General features: G+C 42.2%; 1 protein-coding gene and 1 long non-coding RNA gene across 4 annotated transcripts in view; one reads left to right on the plus strand and one right to left on the minus strand.

Moving 5' to 3' along the window:
• Window positions 1–11784, minus strand: part of LOC143216143 (sodium-coupled monocarboxylate transporter 1) — a 60155-nt gene that overhangs the window by 31426 nt on the left and 16945 nt on the right. The window lies entirely within an intron of this gene.
• Window positions 1–11784, plus strand: part of LOC143216145 (uncharacterized) — a 26693-nt gene continuing 14909 nt past the window's right edge. The window contains exons 1-3 of the long non-coding RNA XR_013010521.1: window positions 1–6954; window positions 7126–7294; window positions 11431–11604. This is a non-coding gene — a long non-coding RNA (uncharacterized LOC143216145). The remainder of the gene's footprint in view (window positions 6955–7125; window positions 7295–11430; window positions 11605–11784) is intronic.

The following is an 11784-nucleotide window of genomic DNA, read 5'->3' on the forward strand; positions in this document are numbered from 1 at the left end:
ATGCCAGTTGTCAAAGATCAATACTCTATGTTCGCCACAAAAAATGGCGCGCAATTTAAAACGTCAGGTCATTTTAAGACACCCTATATACATATATACGCGAGATGAATGTTTATACAGAATTTAATATACATTAAGGTATTTAATTTCGAGAGTAGATGTAATGTTTTTTTTTTAGTAGAATGAACTCACAATACATGCTTTCTAAAAATAAGAATGTACACTGAAGGTGGAAGGTGCATGGAGGTTGAATCCGGTTTTGAAGTACAGTAAATCGCGACGAGGGGGCAGGTTGTTTCCGTGTTTGAGCGGACGTTACTCGAAACGATGGCTATGGTTTAATCCCTACGATGCATCGCGGCACGTCATTGCGCACCGTTGCGTCACATTGCACTTGGCTTCTCTCCAGATGCACCGGGGACCGATGGCGGTCAGATCGGGCCAGGAAAGTTCGAGCTCCTCACCCCGACGCGGCGGCGGCTTTTCCTGCGGGCGCCACGCGACGTGATTTAAATTTTTGCCAAACTCGCGACCGGCAAATGCAGTTCCGTTCGTTTTGCGACTCACGGCTCATTCTCTATCCCTTTTTCTTACCGCGAGATTTTATTGGCCGCAAGAATCGGCGGTGCACAGACAGCAGACGAAAAGAGATCTAATCGATTGTTTATAATTAGTGGTCTGCGCCTCGTGCGAAAATTTGCCAATTACAAAATGTAATATCATCACTTTGTGTACGTCTAATGCTGCACATAAATGAAATACAGTAATTCAACAGCTGTAGAAAACTGTAGAAAAAGTGTGAAAACAGCAGGGCATTCGGTAATCGTCGAAGTTAATTCACAATTTATTAGAAGCTTCCCGAGTAAAATCAACAAATCTTTGATTCACGCGGAGCCTTTGAACCCTCGAAAAAAAACGCGACATGCATAAAATCATTCATTTTCGCGGCTCACAGCTGGCTGACTCACGGACGTTGCGCAATCCGGTATTTTTTGCGATAGGAGAACCGTTCGAAAGCAGTTCGCACCCGATGACGGTGTTAATTACAGGAGACGGTCTCCTCGTTGGCAACTAACGCGGCCGTATTCCGCATCGACAATTAATTTGTCAGCGCCGGACGCGTGCGGGTTATTTACGAGAGGATTTATTGTCGCTGTCGGCGGCTAGAGATCGTATTTTGCCGCATCTACAATTCGACCAACGACGAGCAACGGAGAAATCGTTCCTTCGATCCGATCAATCGATCGTGTTCGTTCGTTCACGATTCTTCACGGCTTTCCATAATTAAACGTCACGCGTATCGTAGCCACTCTTTATGCTAGTTAATGGGACATATTTGAGCGCGATTATCCGCAACTGTTTCCTTTGTGGCGTTCGCCCGCCTTAACATCTCGAGAGCTGATAACGTTTCTTCTTCCTCAGTGAAAATTAAATTGCTCCCCCGGTGTCCAACGGATGAAATGAAGTATACTACTCTCCCCCGTCTCTCTCTCTTTCTCTCTCTCCTTCTCCCGGTGAAATGAGAATGAAATATTGAACACGGGGTAGCGGATGAAGCGACCGCCCATAGTATGCATTTTATGCTGTCTGTTTGCGTTCTTTTCTTTTTTTTTCTTCGTTTCCTTTCGGTTCCGGGCGTTTCTTGCGTCCGTCGGTGGAAATAATTTATCGGTGTCTTCCACTGAGGCGCAGTTAGGATAGTAAAATATCTTCTTGCGAGGCGGATCCTAGTTAATTCAGAATCGCACGCGCGATGCAGATCCGACTTTAATCAAGGTAGACGGAATTTCTTTGTGACACTCATTCTGTTTTTTGCACGTAATTGCCAGGGTGCGGCGTCGCCTTGCAATTTCTCCGCTCGACCCAGGCCGTGTTCTTACCAATTTAACGAAAATTAGTAATTCTCCGGAGCTAGATGCTCGGCCACGTTGTCGCTGTCTTCAAGGCTCCTTTATTTTAGGGCAGAAAGGCGGACTCGATGGCTAACTACGATGAATCGTTTGAAAAAGAAAAATGTAAAGACTGAAGTGATTTACGAATAAATTATGAGACAATGTTTCGTGATTTATTTTTTCATTGATTATGACACAGACATGCCAATTTATAATGAACCGTTAAATTACACAGCATGAATAAATAGTTCGCATGAAAAGGAGTAGAACGTACGGGAATGTTCGTAAAATGTCACGAGGTGAATGAAGCTGCCGGAGGACTCCCTTTTATGCGGCTGGTTCATTACGCGACATCTGAATCTAAACTGAGTTAGTTTAATTCGAAATGAAGTGGACAAACCTAACGCGGACGGAATTAAACTCGAAGTGGTCGCACTTTGGCCGACATTACTTTGTTGCAGATCGTGGAATCCCATGTGAAAAATTTTAAAAAATCTTTTTATGCACACAGCAAGAAATCTCAGACTACAAAGTTGCTGAAAACACTCTAGTGAATGTAGTTAATTTTTAATATAGTTGGAACGAAATCCAAACTTCACTATTCACTTTGATGCAACCTCACACATATATTCCGAAACAGATTATTCAATAACCGTAAATCTGAATTGGAAGTAATGGACCAAATGAATAATTTGAACTCTTTATGGACCAGAGCTTTGGCATCAGTTATACAAGTTTAAAACAACAGCAGAAAATTCCATGCCACATCTGGAACCGAACATATTCAAGTGCCTAATTTCGCTGTCTAATCGCCCTAATCAAATCCAATTACCAGATCGCCAGAGGCAGCAACTGATCGTCAATCGCGTCTAAGCGCGTTTCAATGCGTAATGTCAAGGGGATAGTAGTTTTTCTCTGGATGACTCAGTCAGTCTAACCACAGCACCCGGTGCACTATAACCGGATCGAACGTACGTAATCTTGATCGTCATCGTAACTCATTATAGTGTTTCATTGAAAACTATCACCAAGTCTGAGTTTATAATCCTACGAAACGATACGTCAGCATTATAATGAATTCTTCGTTAACGGGAGTAGAAAAACCATTGTTCAGTTTAATGCTTAACACACTGTTAAGGCTCCGATTGTCGTCTTTTTTTCTAAGCGTTGGAACTTCCACGTGTTGCGCAATTATATTACTAATTGCTATTCTTTCATAAAAACAAATGTTTAAAAACACGTCCCAGCAAAGAAATATTACTAGCATCTATAAATGTCTTTACAGGTGTTTGAAAACCTGTTGTTGATTAATTCTTCATACTTTTGGATATAATTGAGCATTTGTTATTCGAATTTCAATGTTTCTTGTAACCTGAAGATCAGCGGTCTAGTCATAAAGTTGTGCATGAAGACTGTCGTCACAGTCCCAAGGACCATAACTCATGTTTTTCAGCAGTCTACCATATTCTACAAATATTTTCGAGTCGTTCGCGAAGATCCATCTTTCGTCTGGCAAATTCGCGGTCACGTGATCGCGATCTTAAGCCGTTTATCATCCTTTTTTTCTGAGACAGACATTGACACGCGGGATGTTCGTACTGCGCCGTGTATGTACCACAGTCTCTATTCCTTATCCGTTTCCGGCATATCTGCGTGGTTTTTCGGCAGAAAAAAACGGCTATGCAGATTTACGACGCGTGCGTCCTTTCCACACACGGTACGATGTACACACACGGTGTTTACTCCCGTAGAACCAGTGACGTCCGCGAGCGTGCCGAACATCACGTTGCGCTGTGCGTGTCGCTCAGGTAGTCGTAATTCCCGGCGTGTGAGATTTGCAATTTAAAATCGGCGACGAGAGGACAATATTGATTTATCGCGGCGAGTCACGCGGATCCCTCGGCTTCGCAGATCTTCCGCGAAACCCCCGGTCCTGAAAATATCGCCGATCCCCCTTGTCCCGGACGCGATTTATCACAATTTTTAAACCATGATCCTCCAGCTATTTTCTCCGCGAAACAAGCTTTTGTTTCTTTCACAATGATAGCACTGTTGGGCGCTTTTTATTGTGTTAACGTCCACGAAATTTGTATCACAATGCTTAATACTTAATGTTGTAGCACAGATTTTAATATTGATCTCTCTGTGTACAACCTTAAAATCTTTATTACTCATCTACAAAAGAATGTACTAACAATTTTTGCAAAAACTAGCAAGAACGTAATTGGATGAAGCCATGTACTGCAAGATTCAATTCGACTTCGTGCCCCCTGTAATTCGCAGAAAGAAACCTCCAAAGAAATACACTTGAAAAATGGACTTGTGTTATCAAAGGTATGCAGCCTGGAATGCAAATCGCAAAAGCCATGTTTGAGTAGAGACTTGCATCATAAATTCTCCTCGATATTTCGCCAGAATTTCGTTTTCGACGAGTGCGTCACTCTTCGTTACACAAGGGGTGCCTGTGTATACAAACAATTCTCAAAGACCTCGCGAAAGACAAGAACGCAGCAAAATCCAATATCCCGTCCAGCCAACAATAAAAAAAGCTCATCGGGAGAAGCCCTCTGGTGGAAGTCAATAAAAGATCAACTGGAAACCCGCATCTGTTTCTTCGAAACGAGTTTTTTCACGCAGATGAACGCGTTACGCGACCGCGAAGTGTCCTCGCGCAGTGAAACCGTGCCGGTCGCGTGATTGAAATTAAAATTCCGCGTGCGCCTCCCGTGTCCGGGAGCCGAATTAAAATTGCGGCCGCGGTAAGAGACAAATAATATTAATGAAAAAAGGAGAAGAGAGTAGAGTGCAGGAGAGTGTGGCGGTGTCGCGTCCCGTCCCGGCGTCGTGCAATATAAATTTCGCGTAACTTCGTTTAATTTTCGGCAGCCGCCACCGCACCGCAGCGCACCGTTGCGATAGAAATGGTCGTCGTGCTGGAAAGTTCCGCCGCGTACAGACCGGAAACATTAGCGGTTTAATATTATGCAAGTTTGACGTATTATGGTAGAGTGCTGATCACGGTGTTTAACCGATTTATCCGCGAGCAAACATTGCGCGTTGATTCATTATACCGTCAACAATCGGTTCACACAGGCGGTAATAAATTTCGCCCGGGCAAACAGCCGAGTGTAAGTAAGTCAAATAAAACAGCACACCCTGTGACAGAATATTCTCTCTCTCTCTCTCTCTCTCTCTCTCTCTCTCTCTCTCTCTCTCTCTCTCTCTCTCTCTCTCTCTCTCTCTCTCTCTCTCTCTCTCTCTCGGTCTTTGGGAATCGCGGGGATTCGCAAACACTGTCAAAACTCGCTCGTAAAAGCTCGCGCGCAGGCATTACGTATTTACCGAAGAATAATAGTCTTGGTCTCGTAACCGCTTCCCGTAACTTCGATGGAAATCATTTTTCTTCGAGGAACACGCATCCGACGGGTAACGCCCGCCTGCCAGTCACCACGTAAATGTTTCTTTCTTCTCTTTTATTTATCTTACCCCTCGCCGTAATCGGATTCACTCGTCGTCTCGTTTAACAACGCCGACTAGACATTTTCAGAATCGATCATCGTTCCCAGAGGCTGATTCGATTCTGCGAGGTGTTTAGCAAACAAGATGTTGTGGATAGTATACGAATTATTTTGCTCTCGTTGGGAAAAGGATGATTCAATCCTGAAGTCAGATTTAGTCACGGAGAAAATTTTCCACTGTTTTTACAGTCAGTCCAGTAGCGGTCTAATCTCGTCGTGTGCACAGGGTGATACGGTAAAGAAAAATCGTGGTTTCGGCTAAACGCGATAGTAGATAATATCGTGTAATGGATTTGTAACGACCAGTTGTGTCACGCCGACTGTTAGGTAACAGTTTGACGAACATACATTTCCGCTGTCGATTATAATCGGACTGCAGCTGTTTATGCAAATTAATATTCTTGCGGATCGAACGCGAACTAAATTCAATTAACGATCGTCTGACGGCTCGGTATTAATGCCACTCTCAATGCTTTCGTTTCATCGGAACACCACCACTTTAAAGTACCAACGAAACGTCATGTCATTTTACATCATTATTACTTGCAGAACTCGATTCTTCGAGAACATTGTCGCTTTTCCGTTGTCCGGAGACTGCTACGAATTAAAAAGTTATTATCCACTAATTTGCAAGAACTAATTTCCCTTTCTCCACTTTTATCTTCGTTACGGTTCCCAAGTTCCATCTGACTACATTTCGCGTGAGACGCCGCTCCGCACCGCGCCACCAAACTTTCTATCAAATTCGCGACAATTTTCCTGGGCGGACAAATCGAATTTTTAAAATTCACGGGATAGGAAGGCTTAATATTCGATACTTGAAGCATGCCTCGAACAGAGCAACGTTCCCCATCGATCTGTCGGGATCGCGGGGGAACCAATAACGTGGAAATCAAAAATTTCCCTCGGAACTTTCACAGATGGTACATGCATGATCTCGTAATCTACATATTGACAGAGGAACACCTGCCGTCCGGAGCCCGTCTTTTCAATCCACGTGTAGCCGCCGCGACGGTTACGTGCAATGCCATAATCGATCGATAAGCGGCGGCACGTGTTTTTCATTGCACCGGATAACAAGAGACACGCACGACTCGCCGTTGATAGCCGCTGCAAACGAGTTGACGATTTAATTAGTGATCTAGCGGGGATCAAAATCCGCTGATCAGTGCACGATCTACTTCCGTGAATGGATACCCTGTTGGGGACTTCGCGAAATAGAGACTGGTTAGTTGCAAACCGGCTCGCGGATCTGCGCGATTTCGCTATTCCGCGAATCAAATCGTCGACGATGATCAACGCTAATCTCTCAGAACCCAAGTGTTTCCGATTATGGCATGTCAGGCGATGACTAAGGCTTTTTCGGCTGTTATTAAACAATCTTCTAAACACACATCCATTTTCCTGGGCTCCTCCTTAACCACTGATTTCACGGTTCACACCGATTTGCGGAGGAAGGATTGTCTCATTCTTTTAATTGCACGCTGGAGATTGCAGGGTTCGCAAATTGCTATTGCTGGAACATTCTGTTAGAACCTTGCGAGGTGAGTTAGTTGGTAAAGTGTTGGATGAATGATAGATCTTTTTGAAACAGTAATTAAAGTAGCTAGTGGGACATCACGGAGTGTTATAAATATTTTTTCTCATGTTTCATTTATGTGCAACATTCAATTTTATGCTTCTATTCTGTTATGACAGTGCTGATCTTCTTTCAGGCTCAAAGCAAGCGGCTGAAAAGATTAGCAGCTTATAAGAGTTGAGATGAACTTCGAACAACCAGGGTTAGAAAGAACTCAGGTGGCGTAGTTCGATGGTCGAGTCTCATTATTGCTGTATCAAGTGTCCTGGGCTCGGTTCCAGCAGTCTCCGTGTTTTATGATTAAGGTGAGTCACGCATCTAGATCTCGGCAACTGTTACAATATGCTTGGTGACCTTCGACACGCTTCTCAATTACGTCAGATGTTCCTTGTTACGCACAGCATTGATAAGTGACGGAAAATGGAGTGGCATCGCCTTTAATCTACGCTGAAATCGTGATTTATGCGACGATTGTCACCCCACGGTTTTTGTTGAATTTGAGATGATTTCTGTGATGGATTTGCCGATGCTTTTGTATTGCCTCAGGCTGCGATAACAAAGATGTTATCATAATGATGCTAATATCCCACTGATAAGTCCAAGTTATAAAATATCAATTACGAAATTTGAAAATTGTTCTGATTCAACTGAATCAATTTTAGACATTTTTTGGTACTTGTCAGTTTAAAAAATTTTTGTGAATTGAATATAGATAAATAGTTACTCTGTCAATTTAAAGAAATTTCTATATCAGCTGAATATAGACAAATAGTGGACTAGCCTTCAAATTACTTGGGACTGTATAAACACCGAAATTTTCATAAATTCTTGCGGTCTCCCGATTATATATGCAATTTACCGATAAGATACTAAATCATTTCTGCGAATATATTGTACAAATTACATTTTATCAGAGTTCACATAACCACTCTTATTTTTTCCGTTCGCGCTAACAATGAATTAGAAGATTAGATACAGTGTTGCTTACTACAGATAAAATAGGGAGGTATTCTCTAGAGGTTAGCTCGATTTAGATAATTTCTTTTACATTTCGTAAATAATGATGATTAGATATAGTTGGTGTACAAAGTATTCGTACACCTTTTAAAAACTAATAACTTTTTTATAATCGTACCAAACGACCTGATATTTTATAATCAATTAGAAGCATTGGTTTACGAAATGATATGCAAAACAGATTTTCCAAAAATTATAATTTACAAGGTTACATGCAAAAATAAAAAAGGCATTTTTTAAAACTTTTTGGTTTGGGTCCTTAATGAAAATTTAAAATATGTGTTTTGTAGATCTATGTTATTTATACACATGTTGAAAATTTCATCGAAATCGATTGACGCAGGAAAAAACAACTCTTTTTCGTCGACGACGGTTTTAAGCAAAAGTTGATGAAAAGTCGTGTAAAACTAAGATTTTCACCATTTTTAACCGCTTGTAGCTCGTGTGTATGTTAATCAATTTCAATGAAATTTTCAGCATGTGTATAACACTAACATAGATCTACGAAACATATATTTTAAATTTTCATTAAGGACCCAAATAAAAAAGTTTTAAAAAATGCCTTTTTTATTTTTGCATGTAACCTTGTGAATTATAACTTTTGAAAAATCTTTCTTGCATATCATTTCGTAAACCGTTATTAGTTTTTAATTTCGTTATTAGTTTTTAAAAGGTGTACGAATACTTTGTACACCCACTGTATATACTAAAGTAGTTTTGCCATTTATCTAAATTCACGTGATTTGCATAAGAACGGTGAAAATTACTGTCTGCACACAAACATTCTCTTACTGAAAAAAACGTTTAGATCCTTTAAGAAAAGATCGAGTGTGAAAATGGTTATGTCACTGTTCATTCAGGTGCATCCAAGTCCGTTGACTTTGGAACGAAATAATGGCGTATCGATGATTCCGCGCTGCATCGGAGTTTTCTGATCGATGCATTTTCTCCGCAGGGATCCCCAACTGATTTTTCATTCGAACACGCTCATAGCCACGGGGAACTATTTACACGGACAAATTTCTCCCAGAGTGCGCGCTTCGGGTAGTCTAGCTGCAAGAAACCAAGGATTGCAAAACCTCTGAGAGGGTGAGGAGAAAGACACGATCCGCCCGAAGGATCCGCGAGATACTCGCGGTCGGAGCATTTTTCTGCATTACAGTTATTTCAAGAGTAAATCGTCCGGATTGATAAAAATGGAGCTCCGGCGGCAGTGTGTATAGTACAGCTGCCGCGAAGAAACGTCGACGAAGGAATATAAAAGGCCGCGGGACGAAATTGGACGGTGATATACGTTCCCACGGTAGCCTAACTACGATACCCCGGTTGATTTACCGTCGCTTTCACGGCCGTTGCCTGACGAGAGCCTTCCTAAGGAACGATTCCGTCATTCTTACGGTTCTAGCTCCAGGTTCTCTATTTTCCAATTCTCTCAGCGACGACGATGCCCGAGCGCCACTTGAAATTAGGTCATTGTCGGCTAACTGACTCCAGGTTGATCCACTTTTAATCCCTGCTGTAGAGGCTTCTTGGAAAAATCGGCTAACCCCGGAAACTTGAAAATAGGATCATTAGCGGGGCGAGAATCCCGAGTATAGCCGGCGTGGCGCGATTTAAAGTCGAGCATTGTGAAGAATTCTGGAAAGTTTCTCGGCCGTCCCGTTTTATTTTCTACCCCGCGGAGCCCTTAATAGGGTGGACAAATCTCTGTTTAATTCCAACACCTCGGGAACCGGTCCCCGGAAATTTATATATTTGCATAAAGGCCCGCAAACCCTGCCGAGGACAGGCGCTCGCCGTATAATTATTAATTTTCGCGATTTTGTCTGCGGAAGACAAAGACAAAAACTCAGAAGGCGATATTTTATGCATGATTTTCTTCCCGGAAAATGTTTAGCACCCTCAAACCATTCCTGAGGGAGAGAGTTATCTTCAATGTGCACAGTGTTAACAACGGCATCAGATCATAAAAATGAATTAAAAATATTTGTGCATATTCTATACCAGCACATTCTATTTTAAACATCGTATTCTGCAGAGTTTTCTTCTTGAGAAATTTTAAGCATCCGCAGAGAAGCATTTTCGAGAAAGTTTACCTGAGCTTCAATGTTCATAACACTCATGCCAACGGCAGGAAGTAATAAAAATTAACTGGAAAATATTTTAAACATTCTACATTGGCTGTGCTAAAAGCCGAAAAAGTTTGCAGGTCGTATTCTCCACACCCTTCTTTGCAGAAAAGTTTGAGCGCCCTCAGGAAGAATTTTCTGAGAGCCAAAGTTACAAGTGCTCCAGTGTTTACGGTGTTCGAGGATAACAAAAATTAGGTGAAAGAATTTTCTTATATTCTAGATTCGTATTGCAATAAAGCCGTGTGCAGTGCTCCCGGTGCAAAAATGTTAAGCACGCTTAAGGGTGAATTCCCAAGAAACAAAGTTTCCGTCGTGTTTAATCGGGCCCGGTTGTTGGAACTCCTTTCAACAACCAATTTTCTTCTACTCGCCTGCGACACCATGTAACAGCTTCGGAGAGGACGGTTTTTGCGAAATTTTTTCTACGTCGCGAAAGGCGAAGATGTTTGAGATTGTGGAAGGGACCGGCACGAGCAAATCAAATATTTAATATTAAATATTGGACACCTCGAAGTCGCGACTCGTCGTCGGTAAATACGATTCGCAGACGGACTCCTCTGTTTTTTCCCGGAGCTACCGGGTAACAATGGACTCTTGATTGTCGGCACATCGAAGAACACAACGCCACGGGATTCATATAATTCGATCCCGACGCAGATTCTGCACGCGTGTCACGCGTTGCAGTCTAGCAATTAGATGTATGTATTTGTGGTCATTTATAAGGTTATATTTTTAGAAAATTTGTTTATTCATTTGAACCGTCAAAAGGGATTTACTCAGTTGAACGTCATCAATGTCCAATTCCGTAATCTTGATGCGCGATCGATTATCGCGTGGCAGGAATCGAAGTACAGGCAATTATCGGGATGACTGGGTAGGGTAGTGATAAGATCGTCACGTCAGTGGGCTCGGGTGATAATCATCTGTTTCGCCGGTAAAAATAAATCGCGATGATTTATCGGCTCACGAATGACGTCCGTGCGACGCGACGGTTTAAAAGCCGCGTAAGATAATGGAGCAGCTGCGTTGCGTACGTTCTCCTTGCCATTCTGAGAGTCGAGAGAGAGAGAGAGAGAGAGAGAGAGAGAGGCGGGTAGTCTTAAAATGAACGATTAATGGAGGGTCACGTACGCTGTACACGAAGGAACCGTGCTGGAAAAATAAAAATAAAATGAGGCTGCCACGATTTTACGTTTAACCCCTTGTACTGCAACACTTCACCTTTTGAAGTGACTGTGCTGCTGAGTCTAGCATTCAATTTTCGACGTTTGAAAGAGTTGCTCTTCTTTCAGACTCCATGCGAGCGGTAAAAATATTGAATATAGTTGCCAAAAGCTGAGGATTATGTGAAGCTTTGAAACATGTGGAACGAAGAGGATCCAGGTGCCACAGTTGGACGATCGAATTCCATTGTTGCTGTATCAAATATCGTGACCTCGACTTCGACGGTCTCCGTGTTTTATGAGGTGACTATGCTTTTAATCTAACATTCTCTGCTCGTATATTGACAGTATTGATCCTGTTTCATCCAAAAATATTGAATACAGCTCTCACGAGCTGGATTAAAACTAATTCCAATGCTATAGACTGTAGATCAACAGTTGAACAAATGATCTAAAAATAAGATCGACGCATATATGACGCCT

Source organism: Lasioglossum baleicum, chromosome 15, assembly GCF_051020765.1.
Source record: "Lasioglossum baleicum chromosome 15, iyLasBale1, whole genome shotgun sequence".
NCBI classification, from domain to species: domain Eukaryota; kingdom Metazoa; phylum Arthropoda; class Insecta; order Hymenoptera; family Halictidae; genus Lasioglossum; species Lasioglossum baleicum.